Raw genomic sequence first — 26,767 nt, 5'->3', positions numbered from 1 at the left:
TGCCACCCAGAGTCATGTTTAGTCAGATGGGCAGCTATGTAAATGTGTAATGATTATTCATTCATTCATTCATAAACCTGAAGGCTATGTCTTCCGCTGAATATCATGAATTTAAAACAGCCTTCATCCAAAACTGCTGTACCCATTTCTCTGAGATGGGGACTTTTAATCTCAAAATGATCTAATGTTCCCAAAATGTTAATTCTTTTGAAAAGTAACAATAATTTTAAAAATATTACAGACAAAAAAAAAAAAGAATAAAAATTCCTTTCATTCCTGTCAATGGGGAGTTGTGAATCACATTCTGAGCCCTGAAGCAAAGTGCACAATCAATATCTTGGTCCAGACAAGCTGTTTCCTGAAGCATAAAATCAAATCCTGGATCCTATATGCTTTACATGGGCCTGCCCTTGAAGAACATCTGGATGCTGCAGCTGGATGAAAATGCAGTGCATGGGCAATTATTAGAGTTCCTTGATTTGCACATATTACATTTCTGCTTTCCAATCTGCACTGACTGCCAATATGCTTCTGGTTCAATTCCAGGTGCTGGTGTTCATTTATACAGCGCCTCATGGCTTGGGGCTAGGCTATTTGTGGGACTGCCTCTCCCTGATTTTCTCTCCCCATCCCATCAGAACCAGCAGAAAAGGCATGCTATGGGTCCTATCAATTAAAGAATGTCATCTTGCAGGACCCAGAAATAACCTTTTTGTCAGGGCACCTGCTTTCTGGAATATCGTCCCATGGAGATTAGACTGGCCCTGCTGGCCTTTTCTAGGTCTTGAAATGTGGCTGTCTTCCTGGTCATGGGAGTCAGAACATCAGATAGAGCCCATGAGGTAGTTATGTTGATGGTTGTTTGTTGTTTCATCTTGGCTGCCAGTTACGTATTTATCACTTGTTATGTTGTGTATTAACTGCTGCAGCCTACCAGAGTCACTATGATGAGGTGGGCAGCCATATCAATCAATCAAATATTTAATTATTAATATTTCATCATGCTTGATTGCCAGATAATTAGCAAGCTTTTTGGTCTGGTCTCCATTTCTTCCTTTTTTCCACCCATCTCCTTTAAAGCAATCTTCATTGATTTATTTCTAGCTAATCTTATCCTGCACTCTCAGCCTCATCCTTGTTTATGTTTTCTCTTGTTTTTGATATAGCTAACAGTTCTACTTTGTACAAGGTTATATGCTAGATGATGATATGGAAATTTGCTCTGTGAAAGATAAAGTATAAAAGTAACAGATGGGAACCCTCTGGTTGAACATCAGCATAGACCAAGTCTGGGAAGATGCTGTGCTCAGCTACCAAGGGTTTGTCTTGCAGCTGAGATGTTCAGTGCTATCAAGGATTCCCAGTAGCTGATTGGAACATCAGTTTGCTCACTTTAATAGTATCTGTTGACCATTACATATCTTTATTCAATATAATATTAAAGTGTTCCAGCTGACAAAGTAGTCAGTGCATTGCAGGGATTCATTAAGAACCTATATGCACTCCTGCCCATTATATGTCAATATCTCCTGTGAACCAGCAAAGAGCTATTCTCTCTGGTCTAATAACTTCAGAAGAGTAAACCACCTGGCTTAATTTCTTATTAACAAGTTTTAGGAAGACCCAAGACCCAACTCTATAGTCCTTAAATGTGATAGGATTGTCCAAGGTTGCCCAGGCTCCATATCCATTCCTTTCATCTAATTATGAAAGCTTGGCTGCTGAAAAGACTCCAGGGATGCTTCAAGGTGTTTACCTAGGTAACCTTAAGTTTATAACTTTTCAGTTCACACTGTACCAGCTACCTACTTCTTTTTCATGCCAGTAAAATAAACTCATCAGCCTTGCAATTACCCACCTGCAAAAGAGGCTTCTCTTTCTTAACCTTATTCTTGAGATACTTCAAGTTTCTTTTGAATTTCTATTGTTTCTGATATCTTGATATCTGGTGGCATCAAAGAGTATAGCTTCTGGTAATGTTTTCTTCTGTTCCACATTTTTTTTTCATCATTTCCAACCCCAATCATCCATACTTTCCAATCCAAAATGGAAGGCATTTGTTCATGATACTTTTTTTTTTTGAGGGGATGGGATTTCATGGAAGCATAGTAGGGAAGCTGCAGACTTCTAAAAGCATACTTTAATATGTTCACACATATCCCTTGGCCACCTAGTAACTGCTAAAGATATCTAGTGGTTACAACTTACTGTGAGTCTATATCAAGAACAACATAAGAAATAACAAATACCATATTTTATCCATAATAATGCATTCAAAACTGTCTTCTCCTTTGGAAGAAACTTCAAACACAAATTCTTGTTTATCAAATTGAATGAAAGCTGGTAGAGAATAAATGCAGGAGAAATTTTCCACACAGCACTAAAATAGAATGCATTTAATTAATATGACACTTAATCCTCTCTCAAAAACAATTAGGATTAGAACAAAAAGCAGCTCTCAGGATGTAAATCTGAGGTAGCTTCAAAATTCCTACCCACTTCCCAAACTAATAGCTTGCTAATTTAAAGCTGTGTTGGATTTCAACTAGCAGGGTGGGAGGTACTGAGGAGAATTTCCCCTCAAAATGTTATACCAGAACAAGGGACAGATCTTGGTGATGGCCTGTTGCTAAAAAAAAAAAAAAAAGTGAGAGAAGAAAACTACAGCAATGGCTCAGATTCACCACTCTGTGGGTTTTAAACCAGTGATGCCATCTCTGCCACCTTTTTTTTCCTAACGGGTAGCAGGTTTTCCTCCCAGATGTTGAGAAACTAGAAATCAATATTGTTGTTGTTTATTTGTTCAGTCGCTTCCGACTCTTCATGACTTCATGGACCAGCCCACGCCAGAGCTTCCTGTCAGTTTTCAACACCCCCAGCTCCCCCAGGGATGAGTCCGTCACCTCTAGATATTCTAGATATTCTGTAACCAAGAAGGGAGGAAAACCTGCTACCCATTAGGAAAAAAAGGTGGCAGAGATGGCATCACTGGTTTAAAACCCACAGAGTGGTGAATCTGAGCCATTGCTGTAGTTTTCTTCTCTCTCTTTTTTTTTTAACTGATTTGTCAGCCAACTGCTAAAGATTTAAACCCTAATTGCACATCAGATAGCACTGCTATTTTTGTGGGATTAAAAGGTTGATAGTTTGGTTGTTTGGCTTAAAAATGTACATTATTCTCATGTTATTCTGTGTAATTGCACCATCCTTCCCTTAAAGAAAATTATGTATTGATTTTGTTTCTTTGCAGGGGCTGAGATGCCCATAGCCCAAACAGTTTATGTGCATAGGTGAGTGACGGCTTGATTGAATACTGCAGTGAGGAAATTTAATGCCACTTGCTCTGGGACCTCAGCTTTATTTTCTCAGAAGACGAAGGCCTTTGAGGGGACTTTTCTGGACATTAAAATTCTCCCTTTTCTTCCATTGGTCCCCATAAGGCCCTAAGCCTCAGTCTGGATGGAGAAGGGGAAGCAGTGTAAAAATAATATGCTGGCTTCTGTATTATTTTCTCCACCTCCTAGAGGTATGCTGCCAACTCTATTAAATTTAGATTGCAATGGCAACCTCCCACTCTGTAACTTATGACAGATACTTAGCCACAAGAGCTTCCATTTACATTTTCCACAGAGTGAAATCCATTTGGCCACTTTGAGAAATTAATATGGCAGCTCCCAGCAACCTAAAGCCACAATCTAATTAAGGGAGGAAGAAGCCAATCAAAAGGGTCTAATTATCGCACCATTTGAAAGTTTAGCTTGCACACCACCATGGGAAATGAATAATGTATGCAGGAAAACAACTGTGGGACTAAAGTTGGCACATATATCCCATAAATAAATCCCATAAAAGCATTCACTATACATCCCAACATTAAGATAAGCAGCCAACAGCCCTGATTGGATCCCCTTTTTTTCAATCTCTGACCATTATTATCAAAAAGGTAAAGATGGAAAACACATAGAAACAGTCACATGAGCCCTAAAATAGTATTGTAACAATTAAAAAAGAACTAAAGAAACCCATTGTCTTCCACAAACTTTTCCTCAACAGAGAAAAAAAAAAAAACAGCTGGCCATGTGCATGATGTGGTCTTATCCATTTTGGATTTTTACCCAGCTCTCCTCCAAAAAGTTAAGTATGTGTCCTACCATCAAAAAGGTGGCACCCCTTCCATAGATAAGGAACAGCATGTCCGCTTTTGGATAGGAGGTGTGGATATTTGATGCAGAGCTTCAAATGTTACAGTTCAATCAGCTTCTGGATCCAGGTTCTCCTCCTCCTTTATTCCTCCAAATGGCCCCAAAGAGAAAAGCAAGTTCTATGGCAGCCTAAAGTCCATTACCTACCAGTCCGAATATAATTCTTTGTACACTCAGTCACATACATTTTACAAAATTTGGATGTGCATGCACTTCTAATTTTGGAACATTGGAAATTAGGCAGAATGATTTGTAGAAGGTGAATTCCTTAAACATCATGAGCAAAATGGCATGGTGAGATCACATTTTATGAACAAGTCTTCAAGGCATAATAGAGTTCTTAGCAACTTGTATTAGTTTAACATTTCAAGCAAATTATTTTTATAAACTCCCTCCCTCCCTCCCTTCCTTCCTTCCTACCTACCTACCTACCTACCTACAAATTGAGATTGGCCCAATAAGTTTCCATGGCTGAGGCTGAACCTTTGTTCTCCAGTTGGCTAATAACATATAAAAACAGTTAAAACAACATAAAAACTATAAAGATAGACAAGATTACACACACACACACACACACACACACACACTGAATAATAACTTAAAACCACAACTACATGGTTTCCAACTAACAAACTGATCCTCAAGCCCAGGAACACATCCAGGTCTTCAACACTTTCTGAAAGGCCACCAGAATCAGGACCAGTTGAATCTCAGAAGGTATGGTTTTCCAAATGGAAGGCACAGCAACAGGAAAGACACACTTTCTGGGTCTGGCAAGATGATGCTCTTTAATTTACAGGACCAGAGCATGCCTCTCCTTCCTAATGGAAAGGGCAGAAATAACTGGGGAGAGATGGTCCCACAAATAAAACAGCCCCATCCCATGAAGAGTTCTATAGGTGACATCTATACACACCTTGAATTGTACCTTGAATTGCACCCAGAAGCATGCTGGGAGCCAGTGCAGCTTGCTAAGCAGAATTGTACGGGACACACCCATAAGTGTCCACACTGTCACATTCTGGACCAGCTGCAGCTTCCCAATATTCTTCAAGGGCCGCCCCATGCAGAATGCATTGTGGTAGTCCACTTGGGAGGTACTCAAGGCATGAGTCTCCATGAGCATTATATGTGTACAAATTAATAATTTTTGTTTTTAAATCTTCTAGCTCCAGTCATGTAGGTTTTTAGATCCTGATGGGTATTACACAGGATATTTTATTACTCTGTTTGTGTGTTTTTAAAGAAAGGGTAGAATGATATGGAACGATAATATCAGCAGGGACAAACACAATAAAGTGCCCCTCTAAATTTCACTACAATCTCTGAATATAATTCCTATGCATATTAGTATGTGTCATAAATATAATTGAACAACATAAGCTGTATATGAGCACTGATGCCATATGGATATGGAAATTAATTGCAGAATAAAGAAGCAGTGTTCAGGTGGAGTTGCAACAACAAAAAAAGAAAATATATAAATTTACTGGGGGAAATTATCTTTTGAAAACTTTTGCAAAGAACCTTACTTTCTTCCACTCATGTCTCTATCATGTATAATTTAGGGCCAATGAATACTTAAAAATAAAACATGAATTCAATATTTACATGCCTCCTGTTGATATGTACATCAGGACATCACAATTAGCTCCAGTCTCCTGCTGGATGTATACTTGAGGACAAACCTAAATTTGGATTGCATAATGTGCGAAATAACATTTAGAATTACTGATTTGAGTTAGGGTTCAATCCAAGAAATCTTTACTAGTACTTAATGGCAGCTGAGTAGTTGGATTTCTGGTTGGGAAAATAGGACTGTGTTGTTAGGTCCTATTGAGGCAGATCTTTGAGAAACTTTTCTGGCATCCATTAAGGAGGAAAATGATAGGCTGGCTGAGATACTTGGCAGCATATCAGACCTGTATCATGGAACTATCACTCTTTTCCATCTTGTTTTCTTTAGATTAAGCTTTCAAAACCCATGACCCAGTATGCTGGATCCAGGCTACCTGTTATATCTGGTTAGCTGGCAGCTGCACTTTGAAACAGGTTCAGAGAAGGACAAAAATTTGATCAGGGCACTGGAAACTAAGACCCACAAGGAGAGATTGAGAAGAGGAGAATAAAATGTAACTTTGTAACAAGAGCTCATTATGTACTTGAGGGGAGGCCACTTAAATGAAAATCACATCCTGTTCCCTGACACCCTGAAATTCAGGTCCTGAAATAATGGCCTTAACTTTCAGGTAGGCAGATTCTAATTGACAGTGGAAACATTGATTAAAGAGTTGATCAGTTTCCCATTCATTTGTTAAGTTCAAGGAGAAGCTGGGCAGCCATCATCCAATGCTGGTTTCCTGCAGGGAACAGAGGGCTGGATGTCAAACCAACAAACATGTATTATTACAATCCAAGACCAGATCCTATCAGTTAAAACAACCAAATATCATTTCAAAATACTTTTGTTGGGTCTGAATTTAGTGAAGCCTTATGGATTGGGCAAAAAATTAGCTATTGTATAGGTGAGTTAAGGGTGCACATCTTTTAAGAAAAACTCTGTATACCATTGGTCTGAATGGTCAGACAGTCTATCTATTAAGGGTTAAATTTGTTGGGAGCACAATTCTTTATAAAATATATACCTTATTAAGACATGTTCTAAGATTTCAATTTCATCAGAGGAACAATGAGCATCTTCTGTCTCAAAAGGCTGTCTGACTGTATCTACCATGCATGACTGCAGAGAGAAGGGCATTGTAGTATGCTCTAGAGAAGGCTGTGTGGTTTCATGATTCTCTATAAATCTATGATACATTTCGATGAAATAGGACTGCAGTTATGCTTAATTCTAAGGGTAGAATTCCAACTAATTCTAATAATTCCATAATTTTATAAAATGTAGCAGCTCAATGGCTACAATTTAGAGAACCATAGCATTGTCAATGCCTGCCTGAAGGTGAATGTAACTTTGCTCTGGCCAAGAGCAGATTACAGCTCTTCCATTCAGTAATCCTTCCACAGAGGAAGTTCTGTTGTTTTTGTTGTTTATTCATTCAGTTGCTTCTGACTCTTCGTGACTTCATGGACCAGCCCACGCCAGAGCTTCCTGTCAGTCGTCAACACCCCCAGCTCACCCAGGGACGAGTCTGTCGCCTATAAAATATCATCTATCCATCTTGCCCTTGGTTGGCCCCTCTTCCTTTTGCTTCCCACTCTCCCTAGCATCAGCATCTCCTCCAGTGTGTCCTGTCTTCTCATTATGTGGCCAAAATATTTCAGTTTTGCCTTTAATATCATTCCCTCAAGTGAGCAGTCTGGCTATATTTCCTGGAGGATGGACTGGTTTGATCTTCTTGCAGTCCAAGGCACTCTCAGAATTTTCCTCCAACACCACAGTTCCAAAGCATCTATCTTCCTTCTCTCAGCCTTCCTTATGGTCCAGCTATCACAGCCATATGTTACTACTGGGAATTTCATTGCTTTAACTATGCAGACCTTTGTTGTCAGTGTGATGTCTCTGCTCTTCACTATTTTATCGAGATTTGTCATTTCTCTCCTCCCAATAATTAAATGTCTTCTGATTTCCTGACTGCAGTCAGCATCTGCAGTAATCTTCGCAACTAGAAATACAAAGTCTGCCTCTACATTTTCTCCCTCTATTTGCCAGTTATCAATCAAGCTGGTTGCCATAATCTTGGTTTTTTTGAGGTTTAGCTGCAAGCCAGCTTTTGCACTTTCTTCTTTCACCTTCATCATAAGGCTCCTCAGTTCCTCTTTGCTTTCAGCCATCAAAGTGGTATCATCTGCATATCTGAGATTGCTAATGTTTCTTCCAGAGATTTTAATTCCAGCCTTGGATTCCTCAAGCCCAGCATGTCACATGATGTGTTCTGCGTACAAGTTGAATAGGTAGGGTGAGAGTATACAGCCCTGCCATACTCCTTTCCCAATCTTAAACCAGTCCGTTGTTCCGTGGTCTGTTCTTACTGTTGCTACTTGGTCATTATACAGATTCTTCAGGAGGCAGACAAGATGACTTGGTATCCCCATACCACTAAGAACTTGCTACAATTTGTTATGGTCCACACAGTCAAAGGCTTTAGAATAGTCAATAAAACAGAAATAGATGTTTTTCTGAAACTCCCTGGCTTTTTCCATTATCCAGCGGATATTGGCAATTTGGTCTCTAGTTCCTCTGCCTTTTCTAAACCCAGCTTGTACATCTGGCAATTCTCGCTCCATGAACTGCTGAAGTCTACCTTGCAGGATCTTGAGCATTACCTTACTGGCATGTGAAATGAGTGCCACTGTTCGATAGTCTGAACATTCTTTAGCGTTTCCCTTTTTTGGTATGGGGATATAAGTTGGTTTTTTCCAATCTGATGGCCATTCTTGTGTTTTCCAAATTTGCTAGCATATGGCATGCATCACCTTGACAGCATCATCTTGCAAGATTTTGAACAGTTCAGCTGGGATGCCATTGTCTCCTGCTGCCTTGTTATTAGCAATGCTTCTTAAGGCCCACTCAACCTCACTCTTCAGGATGTCTGGCTCTAGCTCCCTGACCACACCGTCAAAGCTATCCCCGATATTGTTATCCTTCCTATACAGGTCTTCTGTATATTCTTGCCACCTTTTCTTGATCTCTTCTTCTTCTGTTAGGTCCTTGCCATCTTTGTTTTTGATCATACCCATTTTTGCCTGGAATTTACCTCTGATGTTTCTAATTTTCTGGAAGAGGTCTCTTGTCCTTCCTATTCTATTGTCTTCTTCCACTTCTGTGCATTGCTTGTTTAAAAATAATGCAGAGAGAAGGGCATTGTAGTATGCTCTAGAGAAGGCTGTGTGGTTTCATGATTCTCTATAAATCTATGATACATTTGGATGAAGTAGGACTGCAGTTATACTTAATTCTAAAGGTAGAATTCCAACTAATTCTAATAATTCCATAATTTTATAATATGTAGCTGCTCAATGGCTACAATTCAGAAAATAATATAGCATTGTCAATGCCTGCCTAAAGGTGAATGTAACTTTGCTCTGGCCAAGAGCAGATTACAGCTCTTGCATTCAGTAATCCTTCCACAGATGAAGTTCTACTTCCCATAATTCATTAACATTCCAAGCCACAATACTTTAGGAGCCAGTTTGGTGTAGTTGTTAAGGCACTGTCCTAGAAACCAGGAGACTGTAAGTTCTAGTTCCACCTTGGGCATGAAGCCAGCTGGGTTACCTGGGCCAGTCTCTCTCTCTCAGCCCTAGGAAGGAGGTAATGGCAAACCACTTCTGAAAAACCTTGCCAGGAGACAATCATGAACAGTGACATAAGAAAAAAAGGAAATGCAAGGAATGAAGCTGACAGAAAAGCGTTTTGTGAATGGAAAAAAAAATCAAAATAACTTTAAGTCTTCCATGTCCCTCAGATCTCATAGTTAACCCTTCTTCCCTTCAAAAATTATTTCTGTCTTACCAATGAAGTAGACTGTAGCTAAGAAAAGCACATCCCACAGTTATTTTGTTTATTTTAAGGTACAATGGGATGGTTGTTTCTGCTGCAACAAATTAACATGAATAATTTAGAAACAGTAACACACTGAGTTATCTCATCAGTGTGACCAGGTTAATGAGAAAAAGGATCTAGGCAAACAGAGCTCTCTTAACAGTCCTTGTTGAGGTTTTCCTACTAATAGATTAAGCTGCTATTGTGCCTAGTCATTTTGGCCGGGTGAAAAGGTTGCAAGTGATTGTCTCCTCTCACGTGCTTCATGCAAATCACCTGGGGGGGGGGGGAGAAAACCTGCCCGGACTTGTTCTTACTTCCTCTTTTTTCTCTGCCGGCAATGTAGCCAAGCAAGGCTTGCTCCAAGGGAGCTAAGTCCTTTAAATATGTTTTGTTTTTGTTTTGCTTTCTGTAAATAAATTATTTTTATAGAAATGCTTGGTGTGTGACTTTTTTGACCTCTCCTGGGCTAAAGGCTTTCCCAGCATCTGCCAACAGTCCTTAAACCTGCTTAAACAGATTAGTCTAAATCCACTCCATAACAGAGTCCCATATATCCTATAACATCTAATTTTCAGTGATTTTTCTAAAATAAAAGATCTGCATAGGTTGTTGTACACAACTTTCCATAACTGACACAATTTTAAATGTAGCTTTCTCAAATATATAGAATTATGAGGCTTTAGTAAAGTCCCTTCATTGTTACTACCCAAGATACATCAGAGTTTTTACTATATCATTCCATTTCATTCTAAAAGATAAACTGTGGATTTGTTTTTATATGCCATTAAAAGGAAAAGCCATACATCTCAGAAAGCATGTTTAGGATTGATTGTGTACATCATTTTACCACACCATTGCTATGCTAGGAAATTCTAATCACCAATGAGGGAATTTGAGGTCTTAGACCACTTCAGATAGCTGACTTTATTTAAAATAGTGCAAGTTTCAAGTATAATAAATATTTGGAATCTGGCAATAGTCACAGGACTTTTGAGAGAAAAATATGCATTGAGAGAAGAATATGTATTCTATCTCTGTTTGAAAACAGGGTCAGAGTGTCCCTAAAACAGTTTGTGATAGTACATATTTTATGTATGTTCCTTCATCTAATTTATTTTCACAGCAAACCTGTAAATCTCATTAACATGAAAACTAGACCTCTATGTCGGGACAAAGCACACCAAATTTCACAGAAATCTGGGAGGATATTTTTAAATTGTACTGGCTTATGATCTATTCTTGTGTTTTAGAGAAGTGCTTATGAGTTAGGTGTTTAAGAAAGAATAAGGTAAATTTTGCAACATTACGATGGGGAACACCCATGTCAAATGTCAGAAAAGTGAGCAATTGACTGAAAGAAAGGGAAGTTTGTTAGAAGTGATGATGCAGTAGATCTGACTTTTGAGACTGAAATACAAGGGATTAATTCAGTTGATATTTTTGTATGTTTAAGTGTTATAAAATGAATTGGTGACTATGTTAGGGCAGGCATTTCATACAAACACTCAGAAGAGACTGGGCAAAAATGAACTGAGTAAATGTCACTGTTTCAAATCCCACAATTTCTCTATGTCTGTGATTGAAAGGACTTCTGATTCAGGGCAGAAATCTCAATCATTTTCTGTATTACCTTGCTTGACCTTGAGATATAGACTTTGCCCAATCTTATGCCCCACTTCTAATATATATGGCAGATATATTTATCCTCCCAACAGTCTTATGAGGAAAAGCAAAATTGTGAGATTATGGTTTGTTGATAATCTTTTTATGATTTGGGGGTATTTAAACCTGGATTTCCTAGTCAAAATCCAGAACAATTTCTTAATCCTAAAATACTGTCTCATATAGACAGTGGTAGGGCAAGAAGTTAGATGAGATGATATAAACTTCATTGATAAGATTTGTTTTTAATCTTTGTTTGCTGCATTAAATAAATATCTCCATTCCCTAATCTCAGCAACAAAAATTCCAAATTAATTCACTGAAACTTGAATTCATTTTTATCAATTTACACTGTATATAATTGTAAAAAATATGGAACTAATGTACACTGGGAGGGAAATGGATTGGAGTGTAATCACTCATGTGTAAATGCAAGTAACACGTTTTCAAAATGCTTTTTGGCATAATGAAGAACATGCTGTGTATCTGTGTGGCTCCTGCATCACATTATCATTACAAACATTAGTTAAAATATAACAGCCATTTACAATTTTAAACCTTTAGAGAATTGTCAAACATGAAATGATTAAATCAGTGCTAAATGTGCTATGAGAATAAAACACCATCCCTCTTACTTTTAGTACAAAACAGATATAAGGGGTGGGGGTGAGGGGGCAAAGTTACAATAGTGCAGTGTTTCTCAACCTTGGAAACTTCAAGATGTGTGGACTTCAATTCCCAGAATTCTGGGAGTTGCAGTGCACACATCTTGAACTTTCTAAGGTTGAGAAACACTGCTGTAGTGGCTGTCAAAGCTTCTAGCTTTAAGCAATTATTTTCCAAAGCAGTTCATCTGCTGCACAATGGCAGACTAAAATTATTTGGGAGCTAACTTCAGACAGAACATGTGGGGCATGGTCAAGCTGCGAATAAAGATGTCCCTGGGAAAAACACAGTCAATATTAACACTCATAGGGTGTGCAAAGTCTTCTTTGTTTGGGAACTACATTTGCCAAGTACCTTTATTTAGAGCTGGGATACTTGATTTAAATGCTGACAAGTTCATATTTAATTCCTGTTGTCTCCAGTTTAAAAAAATCTCAGGCAGCAAATGATGTGAAAAACCTTGCATTCATGTCCCAAGAACTGCTGCCAGCCAGAGTGGTTAATATTAACCTAGACCATAAAGGTCAGTCTATGTATAATGGCCCATTCCTGGTGTAGAGTCCCCCTTTACGTGGCTACCTGTCCCCCAAGAAGCCGTGCTACTGAATTATGGTTGTAAAGCACCAAGCAATGTAGAAAAAAGAAACAGAACTGTGTGTGGCAAAGAAAAATCCCCACCACCACCAAAAACAGTCAAAATGTCTGAAAGGCCTCACCCCACCAAACACACACATCTGGTTATGTTACTATATCATTGTCCTAATGATGCAGCCCATGACTGCCCATTTTTTAAAAAATAAAATAAAATGTATAAAATTGAAAAAAAAATGCCTATGTTGATGAGGTGGACCAAGAGCATACTCACTGCTGATTTTAGCAGGTGCATTCTGATGCTTTCATGGGTCATATAATTTAAGTTAATAGGCTACATTCAGTAGAGCACTCAATCAATCACCCAGAGTCCCTCTTTTCAGGGGAGATGGGCAGTGGCAAAATTCGAAAAATCAATTAAATAAATAAATAAATAAATAAACGATATTAGTGCAAGGTGTGGAAGCAGGTTGGTGTTTACACTATCCTGTTTCCTGTTAGCTGAACAGTGACCGACACCTTTGCTTGCCTATGTCAATATTTTTTTTTCAGCAGGAACATTCTAATTCTGCTTCAAGTTTCCTTCCCAGGCAAGGAAATTGGAAATGGAAGCAAAATGCATTGTAAGGGTATACACTATTTGGCTGAACTTTCTTTTCTTGTCTTCTGTTGCCCTCCACAAAGCTAGGAGGCCCCAGCAAAGTCCAAGGGGGCTTCTCTGAAGGAACATGGAGCTTGTGTGAGCTGGTCAGTCAGCAGGAAGCAGAATGAGTGCTTCCATAAGTTAATAGCATGCCTAACTGAACAACGATGTTGGTTGCTACAGAACCCATCAACATTTCCTGCTTGATGACCATATAATTGATTGTAAATGGGATATATGACGTGTTTCTTGACGTGGTTATCTAATATGCTGTAGATTGTTTCTGTTTTTATTTTACCCTGAATTGGTGTAATTGTTTTATTGCTTCAGCCAATGGCTGAAACCAATTATGGACTAAATTATGAGTTACAAAACATTGCTTGCTTCAGTCCGTGCTCATTTCCAGAGAAACCTCTGTAAGAGTTTAGCAGAGCGATGGCATATAAGGCTGTTACGATTTTGAGGAGAAGGACGTTTGAATTACAGCCAAACATTATGTAATATGCACAGCAGTATTTTAAGAGTAAGCCTGAATCAAAGAATACAGTCAGAGCTGGTCGTCTTCCTTTGTACATTTGTTTATTTGTTTATTTATATTTCTGCCTTTTGCATAGAATAGCACATCTGAAAGAAGAGGACAATTTTTAAATGTCAGTTTTATATTGTCATGGCTATAAAGGCAGGCACAAAGAAAGCAACCATTGAAAAACAGAGGGCGTGGGTTTTCTAATCTGAAATTAAAGGCCCCTTGTAATTGGAACAGATTTATTTTAATTAACTTACAGTCATGTTATGAATAATGCTATGCTGAGAATTTCTTATGGATTGTTCAATTGTATGTCTCTGTGTATGTATGTACACACATGTGTATACACACACAAACACAAATCAGATAACAAAGGATTCAACTTCTTTCTTGCTGCATTCTGAGCATTCTTCAGGTATATGAGGGGCTTTCCTGAGCATGGAGTTCTCCAGAATTCTTCGGACCACAATTTTTCCTGAGTGGGAATTCTTGAAGTGAAAGTTGCTTCATATTTAGAGGCTATACCCTTGGAAAGATTGGCCTGAGATCCTCTGTAATGCATTATGGCTGCATGTGTAGTTCTTTTCTTTTTCCTTCCCTCCTTCTCTTGTCTATTTAGTTACAGGTAGTCCTTGCTTAACAACCACAACTGAGACCGGAATTTTGGTTGCTAAGCAAAGTGGTCATTAAGTGAATCTGACCCAACTTTACAACCTTTTTTGCAGCAGCCATTAAGCGAATCACTGCGGGCGTTAAGTGAACCACATTGTCATTAAGTGAATCACATGATACCCCATTGAGTTTGCTTGCCAGAAGCCAGCCGGGAAGGTCAAAAATGGTGATCACATGAGCACAGGATGCTGCGGCAGTCATAAATGTGAACCGATTGCCAAGCGCCCAAATTGTGATCACGTGACCACATGGACACTGCAATGGTAATAAGTGTGAGGACCAGTCGTAAGTTGTTTTTTCCAACACTGTTGTAAGTCCGAAACATCACTAAATGAACGGTTGTTAAGTGAGGACTACCTGTAATGGGCATCTGTCATGCGGTACGTAGCTTTTACACGAGCCTCCCCAAATCATGTCCCCACCACAACCATACATTATGGATTGAGATGGCAGAGAGAGAATAGCCTCAAATTAGGGTTTCCATAGGGAGTTCTAAGGTTGACTTTAGCTTGGGTCACAATGGTCCCAGTGTTGTACCCAAGTCTGTTTTTTTTAGCCAGATAACAACTGAGATGCTGTATGTTCAATTACGTTAAGGGCACATATCCTGCTTCCCATCTCTAATGACTCATTGTTTCTACAGCTTTCCCTTCAGACTGTTCTCTGCTGAAAATTGCCACCCACACAGTATGCACAGCAGCTGGATGAGCAGATGCTTCCCGGCTGGACATTACGTCTCATTCAAATCTCAAAACATGGTCAGGCCTCTGTGTGGGTTTCTCAGCTCTCTGAGCACTGTCATGCTTTTGACCTACCCTTGATTGTGATTAATTTGTGCCGCTTTTTGTATGTGTCATATACAGCCATCATTCTTGAGAACCATGCCGTAGCTTGATGAAAACAGGGTTTAGCTTCACGTAGGGATGGATGTAGTATTGAGAGGTGCACTTTTCCTCAGAGTGAAAACTGTAACAAAAAGCATTTATTTATGTCTATGCATCATTAATGATTGTAAATCTACCCAACACTTCAGCGCACCCATGAAAAATGCCCTGACCAAAAGCATTTAAATAAAGGAGTTTACTTGCTGAAGTTTCAGAAAAATAAATGTGTGTACAATACACATTATCTATTATTCTGTGCCTGTCTTATGACAGGTAGTTAACTATTTGGTTAGTGCTGCTCAATTAAATTCTTTTCCATTTTTACTACCAGTTCTTATCCATTTTGATGAAAAATAATTTGCTTTCTGAATGCTTTCAAAGGAAAAAATAATTGATGAGACAATCTCATGATATTCAGTGCTGATCCTTATTTAGTTATGAGACACCAATGAGCTATGTGCCAATTAACTTAGTGTAGTGTTTCTCAACCTCAGCAATTTTAAGATGTGTGGACTTCAATTCCCAGAATTCCCCAGCCAGCATGCTGGCTGGAAAATTCTGGGAATTGAAGTCCACATATCTTAAAGTTGCTGGGATTGAGATACACTGCCTTAGTGGTTTGCAACCACTGTGGCTTCCCACCCTTTCTCAGAAGGAAGGACAATACTCAGAAGGAAGACATCAGGGGCAAAGGTCTCCCATTGGGATTATTCAGTAGCCATGGTGTATCACTGTTAATTTTTTTTTTCTTTTCCTGAAGAAAAGGATAACTTTAGGGAGGGTCAAAAAAGTCAACTTTTGCCACAATCATGCAATCAAAGCCCCCAATGTATGAAGGAAAAAAAAAAAAAGCACAGGATTTCAATTACATGACTGTGGTTGCAATTATGACTTTTCTGATGCAGGTGAAAAGGGGTGGTGCTTTGATTAATTGGTTGTGGCCACCAAGTTGACTTTTTTGACCCTCCCTGAAGACACCCTTGCCTAGAGAAACTTGGGAAAATCACAAATGCAACTCCTTTGCCCATAAATTTGGTGAAGAATTTTGACCAGGCTGAAAGCACCCAGCATTGTATATTCAACCCATCTCAATCGACTGTGATGGGCTACAGTAACTCAGCTGGTTCTCAGGAAGGAGGGAGCACATTCCAAGGAGGGGAACAAGATAAGAGAAAACACAGTCCAGAGCTGGAACATGGGAAGAGTAAGAGGCTCAGAGTAGCCACACCCTAGAGCCTCCCAGGTTACTTCCCTTTAGGTTAGAGTAGAGTAGGTTGAGTCTGGCAAGATTCTGTCTATACAGTGTGAGCAAATAAAGAACTGAACTTGGCTGGATTGATTCCTTCTCATTCTTGGGCTAAGCCTGACACTGACAGACCTCTGCTAATTCTGATGTTGCCATACCTGTGATCAAAAAAGAATTCTCAACTCTTCAAAGAGCTTGGGGTTGCTGCAAGCAGGACAGTTTCCCCCCCCCCCAACTTTTATTTTTAAATAGATCTCTTGGCCTATTCCTAAATCTTAGACAGAAATTAACTTTCCTTTCAATACCCTCCCTGGACTTTTTCCCCAAGCTTTTAGGGTATATGGAATTCTATCATAAATTCATTCTGGTTAATTTTCATAACATTATAACCCACTGGAATTGAAATACCCAATTTTGCTACACAGGATACTGGAAAGAATACTCTTACCTGAAAGTTATAGGAGTGAGAATCAAATGGACACCAGGTGGGAGAAGTCTGCTTCAGATAACAATAATCTGTGCAAATTGACTCCCACTTCAAATGTTTATGCATATCATTAATATCCAGTAGTGCATATTAAAAGGTTTGTTCCAGTCCTTAGCGGTGATTTAATTATAATTACCCAAAGAATGCTCCCTTTCATGAGTATTTAAAATATATATGGTATGACATGAAGCAATAGCTGTGTGAAAGATTTTTGTGGTATGTACTCATGCAACACAAAAGGTTTTTTTTTCCTAGATTGTATTAAGAAGTAAATTATTTTAGTTCTGAGAGAAATTAAGTAAAACACATTGAGTCCAATCAACCCTTCTTTATAGGGAGTTGTAGTTCAATTTTATTTTTAATTGGAATTGAATGTTTTGGACTTTTGCAGATTCATAAGTAAGATCCAGCCATAAAACTGGCACACTGAGATATATAAAAAGTCCCTGAAAATAAGTCCAGAAAGCTAGCAGCATGTATATTTAATTATCTAAGAAAACTGTTGTTGCTGCTATCATTATTCCATCTCTAATTATGTTAAGTAACACATTAACTTTCTAGGTTGTAGTTATCTTGAGAATAGGCAATAAGCTGGAGGAGGAGGAATTGGCATAGCAAAGACAAAAAAATGTGGATTTTATATTGATGAATGATTGCTTGATTGCTTTTTTGTGCTTTATTTGCTGTCTTTTTGGCAGCATCAAGCTGAAATATCTGTCTCCCGAAGTAGCAAAAGGCTGGTCATCTGTTCAGAAAGCTTTTACCTGAAAATGTTTTAGCAAAGCCAGAGAGCAATTTTAACTTGTTGCTGAAGTTCAAGGAAAATGTGCCATCTACCACAAGTACCAGAAAGAAGAGGCAAGGATGTCTGTCCCAAAGATGCATTCTCAAGTGCTAAGAATGGACATTGGTCTTATAATACTCAGTCAGATTGTTGGTCATTATGTTTGCATTGCATAATCAATGGCTGAGGAATTTGGCAAATGATTGGCAGGGGAAGGGTGCCATTTAATTTTTTGGAGAAAAAAAAGTCTTCGAAGGTCTCTGGATATGTGGTGGCAATACAAAGATATCAGTTGAAGGGGCATCAATGTAATTTTCAAGAAATTTTGTAGCTTGGTGGGTGTTACTTATTTTTTTAGAGAAGTATGTTAAGCCAACCAGTGGTTTATAGAACATAATTCAACACTAGGTGGCAGGAGGGGGGAAATACTGTTATAGGTTGGTGAGTTTCAGCATCACAACGTTGTGGAGCTCTGAGAGACATGCACACCCACTACCTTTGGATTTTGACCTGCCCTGCAGATATCATTGCCTGAGTGCATGTGGTTCTCCAGAGTTTCTATACTCTATAGACTGACTTGGAGATGCAGGGCATGATGCTGCTCTACTTGAACTAACCTTCTCTCCCTACCCACCACGCCATATAATTATTACATTCCTTCAAAAGAAAAAGACAGGCCACATATACTTGTGGAACTAACGCCACAATTTTATTTTAGGAGACAATCTGTTAATCTCACTACTGGCTGGATTAGAATTAAACTTGTTGCCCTTTTTTATGGTGCTCCGAGCAAGTTCAGCCATTGGACCGATATAAATTGTCCCAGCTTGCATCCAGACAGATAGCTTCTGAGTGAACCAGATATCAAATCATCATACCTTCAAACCCCATGATTTGAATGCATGATCTAGAGGGGTCCCAAAGGGTTTCTTTATCCTTTCCTGGACCCCAAATCTAAGGGATTGTCTTTTCACCATTAGAGATGCTACAGCATATTTAATGAAGTTATCATGCCAGTCTTAATCCTTCACAGTTCTGATGGTAAGTATTTAAGTATGGCACCACTTGTCCTTCTAAACTGGATATCTCTGACCAATTAGTGAAAAGTAGATTAACATATGGAAGTTGGGCTTTTTTAAAAAAAAATCAGACTGATGAAAAATTTCCTACTCAGCCTCAACGCAACCCAATTTAGACTTCCAATTGTAGCATAATAAAGAAAATAGCATTTCATACTTGCATCTGAACATTGCATATAAATCTGTATGTCACGTTATTTGCCTTCCACTGCAGATCCCTATGAGAACAAAAGAAATAGGTGTATTAAAAAAAAAAGGGCATCCTTGAGATAATTTTTGTTTGCAAGAAGGATGTAGTCTAAAGGAAATTCACTGGAAAACTTGGCTACAAATTGGTATAGAATTTTAAAAAGCTTTATTTAAGTGGAGTGGAAATAGGACACAACTAATCTGGGCTTGAAAAGAAATGCGATCATGAGAGAAACTATAGATTGTCCATTGCCAAGTGAAATGCAACCACTTTAGAAGCCAAAAATTGCAGTGAAATGAAGTTTTAATATTAAGAACAATAATTTATGAGAACCATACATAGTTAACTCACAGAATCAAACAACAGAGTCTTTTTTTTTTCTATTCTCATTTCACTCACATATAACATTTTTTTTACTCTAAATGTAGACGATGCAGGGAGAAGAGGATTATTTGAGAGAATTTAAGGAGATTCCTTTGTGTATGTGTTTTAGAGCAGAAAGAGAGAATGCATGTTTTATCTTGACAAAAGACTATTTATCCATTTTTGAAAAGACTAGGGAGAAAAAGTCCACACAAAGGGTTTATAGATTAAATCATTCTTCTCTAATGTCATCCATGTAAAAAGTGAGTGTACAGAGCTGAAAACATTGTTATGTAACAGCATACTGTACTGGAATATACAGTATTATTTGAATTCCAGTTATCACAAATACTTGCCATATGGTTGGGCAGGTGGGAATTGTAGTTGAAAAAGCCTATCCCTGATTCATATGTCCCATCTCCACTGTATATGGTGCAATGGTTTACTTTGATATAAAAAGATGAACAGGATGACACAGGTGAATTTCCCCTATCATCTTGGAGCTCTTGAGCATTAGCCTGGCTCTGCCTAGCTTCTTGAAAGCCACCCTTTTAAGATGTTTGAATCATTAAGTTTTGATTATGTGCCATCAAGTTGGTGTCAACTCTTAACAATCCCATAGATTTTCTCCATGATGATCTGCCCCTAAGATTTAGGTCTTCCAATGGTGCAGTTACAAACGTAACTGAATCCATCCACCCTGCCACAAGTTGGGTCTCTTTCTTTCCACCTTTCCCAGTATTATGGACTTTTCAAAAGAGCTGAGTCTTCGCATAAGGTGGCCATGTATGATAATTTGGGCCTGGTCATTGGTCATTCGGTGAGAACTCTGAATTGATTTTTTTGATGACCCATTTGTTTGTCTTCTTGGCTGTCCATGGTATTTTCAGGAGTCTTCTCCAACACCAAACTTCAAAAGTGTCGATAATCTTTCTCTCCTGCTTCTTCAAAGTCCAGCTTTTGCTTCCATAAAGTGACGCAGAGAATACTAAAGTTGCACCATACTGATCTTTGTAGGAACAGGCACATCCTGGCATCTTCATATCTTTTCCAAGGCCTTCATGGCTACTGTACCAGGTACTAGTCTGTGGATCATTAAGTAACACAGCCTTATTCTACAAGATCTCATTGAACTTTGCCTCCTCTAGCATCTCCAGTGAGAAGAGTGGCAGCATGATTAAACATCTAATGTAGTGCTCCAAAATTAAGACTGAGCCAAAATGGGTCTCAGCTGCTTTACTTACTAAAATAGCACAGGCTGAAAGATTTCTATAGAAACAGAGATGTGTACATTGCTTTCTTCTTATTCAGGCTCTGTTGATATAATAGCTAACACAAGCACAGTGCCTTGTAACAACAGAACAAGAGCAGGGTGACATCTAATTAAATTCTTGCAAGGCAAAGCAGTTATTCCTCCCTCTCTTTCTTTCTTTGTTACCGATGGTATAAATGGCACTTTGCTTCCCATAGGTAATTTTATGCATTGCCAATTAGTACAGTGAAAAAGTGATTACTAACAGATCCTTATGGCTCTAATTGGGACTTCGGCATGAATTTAGAATGCATATCCAGGAACGCATCTTTTGTCCAACTAAGAAAGACAGGCTTTGGTTCATTATCATTGATAATGGTATTTTGCACTGTGAACCGAGATACATTCTTGTGCCAACTTCTTTTGGATTACTTGTGATGTGGGTTGAGTTAGTCCTTAATCTTGCCACAATTTCCAGGCACCCACTTTGTTTTTTTAATTCAGGTTGAAGTGATAGGGTGTTCAGGATTTTCAAACAGGAAAATTACAATGTGAATTCTCTATCTTCTTATGTTTTCTTTAGGTATATCAAGGATGCAGCTGTAGAGATTCAGCTATTTACTCCATACCTGTCTGACCACTCCTAGTCCTCTCTAATGCCATTTATTCTAACAATACATCTGGGAGGTTGGTGAGCAAGAAAGAGGCAGGCAGGCAGGCAGGCAGGCATCAAAACCTAGAACTCCCATTCTGTTCAGTGGGTTGAGAGCATAATTTTTTGATATGTCTTCAGAACCCTTCCCTAATAAGTGCTAACCACAAGTTAACAACCTCCGCTCTGTCATTTTGATTAGTTGATTAGTGCCAGCTTGCCCTGCTGCCTGAAATTGACAAGACCTTAGCCAGTGAATTTCTAAGAAGAAACAGAAACTGTTTGATGCCCTTGGTCACTTAACTGCACATAGTCCTCAATTGTATGGACCACTCTAAACAGGTTCAGTTTCTCTTCAGGCCTTCATAAACACCAGAAAGTTGAAAGCAGTAGATTCAAGCATGTCCCCATACTTTCCCACAGTAATGACTTTTTGCAAAACTTGAAAAAATACTTAATCTAGAATAAAAGAGTCACAGCAGGTCTCATTACCACCACCGTGTGATTATTGTTGTGACACTTTCAGATTACAGAGAATACCAAAAAGAAATGTCTCCTATTTGGTTCAGATGGTGTAATGGTCTGAGAGACAGACAGAATGGCAACACTCTATCTTTAAAGTGTGGCTGATTTCAGCAATACTGAGAGGAACAGATGATTTTTCTAAAGGCAGGCTTTGGGAATGGACAGATGGGAAGGTTGGCTCAAGTGTCAACAACCAGAGACTCAAGGCACAGTTGCACTTCAAATTTAAAACTTAATATTTTCTCCTGTCATACAGAAAGAGAAAATTGTAGTTTAATCAGCTTGGCTTTTCCCCCTTAAAAAGAAATCAAATTATTGCCTATGTATAGCTAGCATAAATCCTAAAACAATGACCATATGTTTGAACAGTGAACCCTGTAGACTAAAAAGAGTTCTGTTTTCAGTATACATGCCAGATTAGAAGAGAGAAGGCAAAATACTTATGGGACTACTATATTCTACTGCTTTTACAAAAATGCTACCACGTTAGAAGAAAGAAGACTCTGACTTGAAAAACAGAGTCAGATTTTTGTGTGTGTGTTGAGTTATTCAGCATAAGAAAACATGGGGAATATTTTAGATATCTTCAGCTCTTTAAACTATAACATTTAACAGGTCTTTATGTGTCAGCTGCTGTCAAAGCAGTTGTCCACATCTTACTATACTACAAGTATCTCATCCATTGTCTGAAAAAGTTAGGTCATCCAGATGACTTCTGAGCCTCCTTCCGATTATCAGAAGGGCACTCAAGTGTAACACACAATATAGCAAAATTCTGTGCTACAGCATGTAAACCCTGATATGAAAAAAAAAAAAAAAACTAGCAAGTTCTTTACAACTGTGGTGTCCTTGGTGCTCTCTGAGCTTGGTTGTTTGCTTGCAGACGTTTCATGACCCAACTAGGTAACATCATCAGTGCTAGTGAATGTGGGGTTTGCTCCCTGTTTATATACAGTAGCTTGCCCTGCCAGTGTTGGTGTGGTTTTCTCCTTGGTAGTTCCTTGATTAGGGTGTTGTTTTCTACCTCATTGTTTGTCTGGTGTTAATCCTTGTTTATCTGGGTGTGGCTGCTGGAGAGGATGTGTTCTGGTAGTTTTGTTTCCTTCTTGGCTTTTTTACTGTCTCTTTTGAATAGTGTGTAAATGTTGTTTACCTCTATGTGTCTGTTGATGGCTGCTTTGTCTGAGTGCCAGGCTTCCAGGAATTCTCTGGCGTTTTTGGATTTGGTTTGGTCTACGATGCTCACACTTTCCCAGTTGAAAGTATGGTTGAGTCTGTCCATGTGCTGTGAGATTAAGGAGTTCTCATTGTGTCTTCTGACTGCTAGTTGGTGTTCGTGGATGGGCTCTGCTAGTCTTCTGCTTGTCTGTCCTACATAGTGGCTGCTACAGTCCTTGCACTGTATGTTGTAGATGACTCCTGTTTTTTTCTTCTTGGGCTACTGGGTCTTTTGGGTTACTTAGGATGCTTTGAAGAGTTTTAGTTGGCTTATGTGCTACGGTGATACCATGTGGTTGTAATAGTTTGTTGATAGTTTCTGAGATGTTTCTGATGTATGTCAGTGTTATCCTTTTCATAGCTTCTGTTGGTTGGGTTGTAGTGGGTTGAGTGGTCAGGCACTTTTTGATAAAGATGTGTGGGTGTCCATTTTGATGGAAGATGTTGTATAGGTGGTCTGTTTCCTTTTTCTGGTGTTTTGGGTTGCTGCAGTGCATTTGTGGTCATCTGAATAATGTTCTTACGCAGCTCCTTTTGTGGGAGGTTGGGTTGTTGCTTTGGTAGTGTAACACTTAGTGTGAGTTGTTTTTTGATAGACTTGCATTTCTAATGTGCTGTCATTTCCTCTGCTGATGAAGATATCCAGAAAGGGTAATGTGCTGTTCTTTTCTTCTTCCCTTGTGAATTTTATTCCTTTGAAGAAGTTGTTGATTGTTTCATGTGTCTTCTCCAGTTGTTCCATTTTTATTACGATGAAGGTGTCATCTACGTACTGGATCCATACTTCAGGTTGTATGTGTGGGAGTGCTATAATTTCTAGATGCTGCATTACAGTCTCTGCTATGAGTCCTGAGAATAGTGATCCCATGGGTGTTCCTCTGATTTTTTGGTATATTTGTCCATCAAACTGAAAGTAGGAAGAGACGCAGAGGTTGATGAGGTCCATGGTTCTGGGGATTTCAATCTTAGTGTATTTGGCTAGGTTGGGTGTATTGTGTAGTACTGCTGCCATGGATTATTCCGCTAGTTCTGGATCTATGGACGTAAAGAGTGCTGTGACATTGAATGAAACCATAATTTTATTTTCTTCTATTTTTAGGTCTTTGGTTTTTCTGGAGGCACTGTAGTTCTGTAAATGTCTAGTAAATCTGATTATACAGTAAGTAATGCTGATATTGTGTTGCTGTGAAGTACTGTCCATGGGCTGAATTAGTGCTGTCCACCAATCCTTGAGTTGGCAGGCAACTATAACAGCATAACATTTAGTGCTACCACTGGAGATTCCATATTGCTGAAGGCATCATATCAACAAATGTTGTTGTTCTTATTTATAGTGTACAAGGGATTTTAAGGATAAGAACTGATTGATTCCCCCCAATTTCATTACCCTCTCCTTTCACAAACATCACCAACCTGGAAGAAACAACTCACAATTAACTTGTCTTAATAGGAGCTTAGGCTGAGCCCAGGGAAGAGACGAGTTTTCATAAATGGTTAGACTGATAAGTTTAGTTGTCCTTCAAAACCTGCTCTCGTCTTTACAACTGTTTTGCATGGATGTATGCAGGGGTGGGGGTGGGGGTAGGGGCAACTATCAGTTGACTGGCATATGATGACATTGGGTTCCTTTTGGACATGGATTTAGCATTATTCCTCAGCAGTCCTATTTTCAGATTTTGGAATAGCAATATTCTGGAATCATGCTAAACTCTCAGCTCATAGTTAGGTTTCTTTTGGACATAGGTTTAGCACAATTCCAGAAAAGTGCTAAACCTGTATTCAAAAGCAGCCTGAACAAGATATGATAGGCACAGGGAGAGTTGTACAATGAAGCAGCAGAGAGAAAGCCAATTCTTTCTCTCCCCTGCTTCATCATGCCACACCTCTGCACCCCCCCCCATCAGCTGCTGATGGGTTGATACAGCTGTCTGAACCAGAGATCAGCAGGTATCTGAATGAGGATTGGCATGGAGGGAAAGTTATGGAGTAAAAACTTGTTCTGAAAGAACTAGATGTTCCTTCTGTCTAAAACTGAGTAGTATGGAAGACTGCCCAGGCACTGAAGGGAAGGAGACCAGCAACAGTCAATAGGTGCTAGGCTGTTCCCAACCCTTAGGGACCACTTGAGACCAACACCAACCAAATGGACAGTGAAATATAATCTGATTATATCAGAACATTGCCAATTTCCCTTGTTGTTCCACAGGAAAAAAAACATTCACTCTGAAACAGCTAAGGTAACTGTCAGCTGCGGACAGAGGAGGCTGCAAGGGCATGTCCATATGCTTGTTAGGTTCATGTGGAGAAAGGCCCAGGCTGGCTTCTTTTAATGTTTTTGATCTTTTAGCACAATAAACTTTTCATTGATTCGTACCATAAATGTTTCATCCTAAGTACACGCAGCGAGTAAGTACAAGACAAAGAGTTAACATATTGGTTTGCAAAGTTTGGAATACATTTTAATCCCAAACAAGACAAGTCTAGAGGAAAAATGTAATGATGGTTTTCCATTCTCTAAAGCCATGACAAATTCAGGGGAAGCTGATACAAGCAAAAAAAACCCAACCCCCTTTCTAAAACTGTTCTATTTAATCCTCTGAATAAATGACTTCTGGACACAGAATATTATTAATATATGGAATTCACTCTTGTGGGAGTGAATTCCATATATTAATAATATTCTGTGTCCAGAAGTCATTTCTATCTGAGCTTGCAAATAATAAGCATGGAGAAGACACACTGAGCATCTTCCAGAAACACCAAGAAATGCCAATCATTTCAACATGAATAAGTTTTGAAAATTTGTCTGTATGTTCCTAGTTCATAGAGAGCTTCAACTGGTTGGACTGGAAACATTTTTCTTTATTTAATACAAAAATGCGTAGGTTTGAAGGAATGCTGTAATGTTTGTTGCCAAGAAACAGGATTTCTCTTTTAAGGCCATGCTGTAATTTTAGCAATTGAACACCTTCTTCTCTAAATGGGTTGTGTAACAACAGAGCAGCATGCTGTATTCTCTGTTTCTTGGTTCCTGAAGTCTATTAAGACAAAACAAAAGACATGCAACAGAGGAAAACTATATATAAATGAACTAAATATACATTTTCCTTATTGTATTATTTTCTTTTAGTATATGTCACATTATATTAAAAAAGCAGCCTTGTCCCCATGTTTTAAAGGTGCCCTTTAAAAGTTGTGCTAAGTACAGGGTGAAATTCCATCTGCCAGCCCTAAAAATGAAATGAAATGAAATGAAAAAGAGTTCTTCTTGTCTCCAGTTCATAACCATATCAATATATATGTAAAAATACAACTAAGGTACAATGGCCTTTGCTCATGTCTTTTTCATGTAGAAGAGAGGCATTTGATCCAAGGTAAGGATCTGCATTGGTTTATTTTTATGCCGAAGGGAACTGTCAGAAATGTGTATTTGGATTCTGTAATGATCTTAGGATTCTGGCTTGTCTCCTGGAAGATTTAGTGTGGCACCGGTGAACTTTTGAGTGTCACCAAAGAGTATTCAAACTGCTTTATCTTTGTTTGACCTGTGGATGTAAAAATAAATGTGACTGTTTCCCAGTGCCCTCAAACTCACTAAATGCTAAGGCTGTGCAAGTTT

The 26,767-nt window shown here is 38.7% G+C and overlaps 1 protein-coding gene across 2 annotated transcripts in view; it reads left to right on the top strand.

The window, feature by feature from the left end:
* Positions 1-26,767, top strand: part of NAALADL2 (N-acetylated alpha-linked acidic dipeptidase like 2) — a 443,576-nt gene that overhangs the window by 123,660 nt on the left and 293,149 nt on the right. The gene's annotated exons all lie outside the window — the stretch shown is intronic.

This window comes from Candoia aspera, chromosome 6, assembly GCF_035149785.1.
Source record: "Candoia aspera isolate rCanAsp1 chromosome 6, rCanAsp1.hap2, whole genome shotgun sequence".
Taxonomy (NCBI): domain Eukaryota; kingdom Metazoa; phylum Chordata; class Lepidosauria; order Squamata; family Boidae; genus Candoia; species Candoia aspera.
This window is presented reverse-complemented; position numbering and strand designations above follow the sequence as displayed.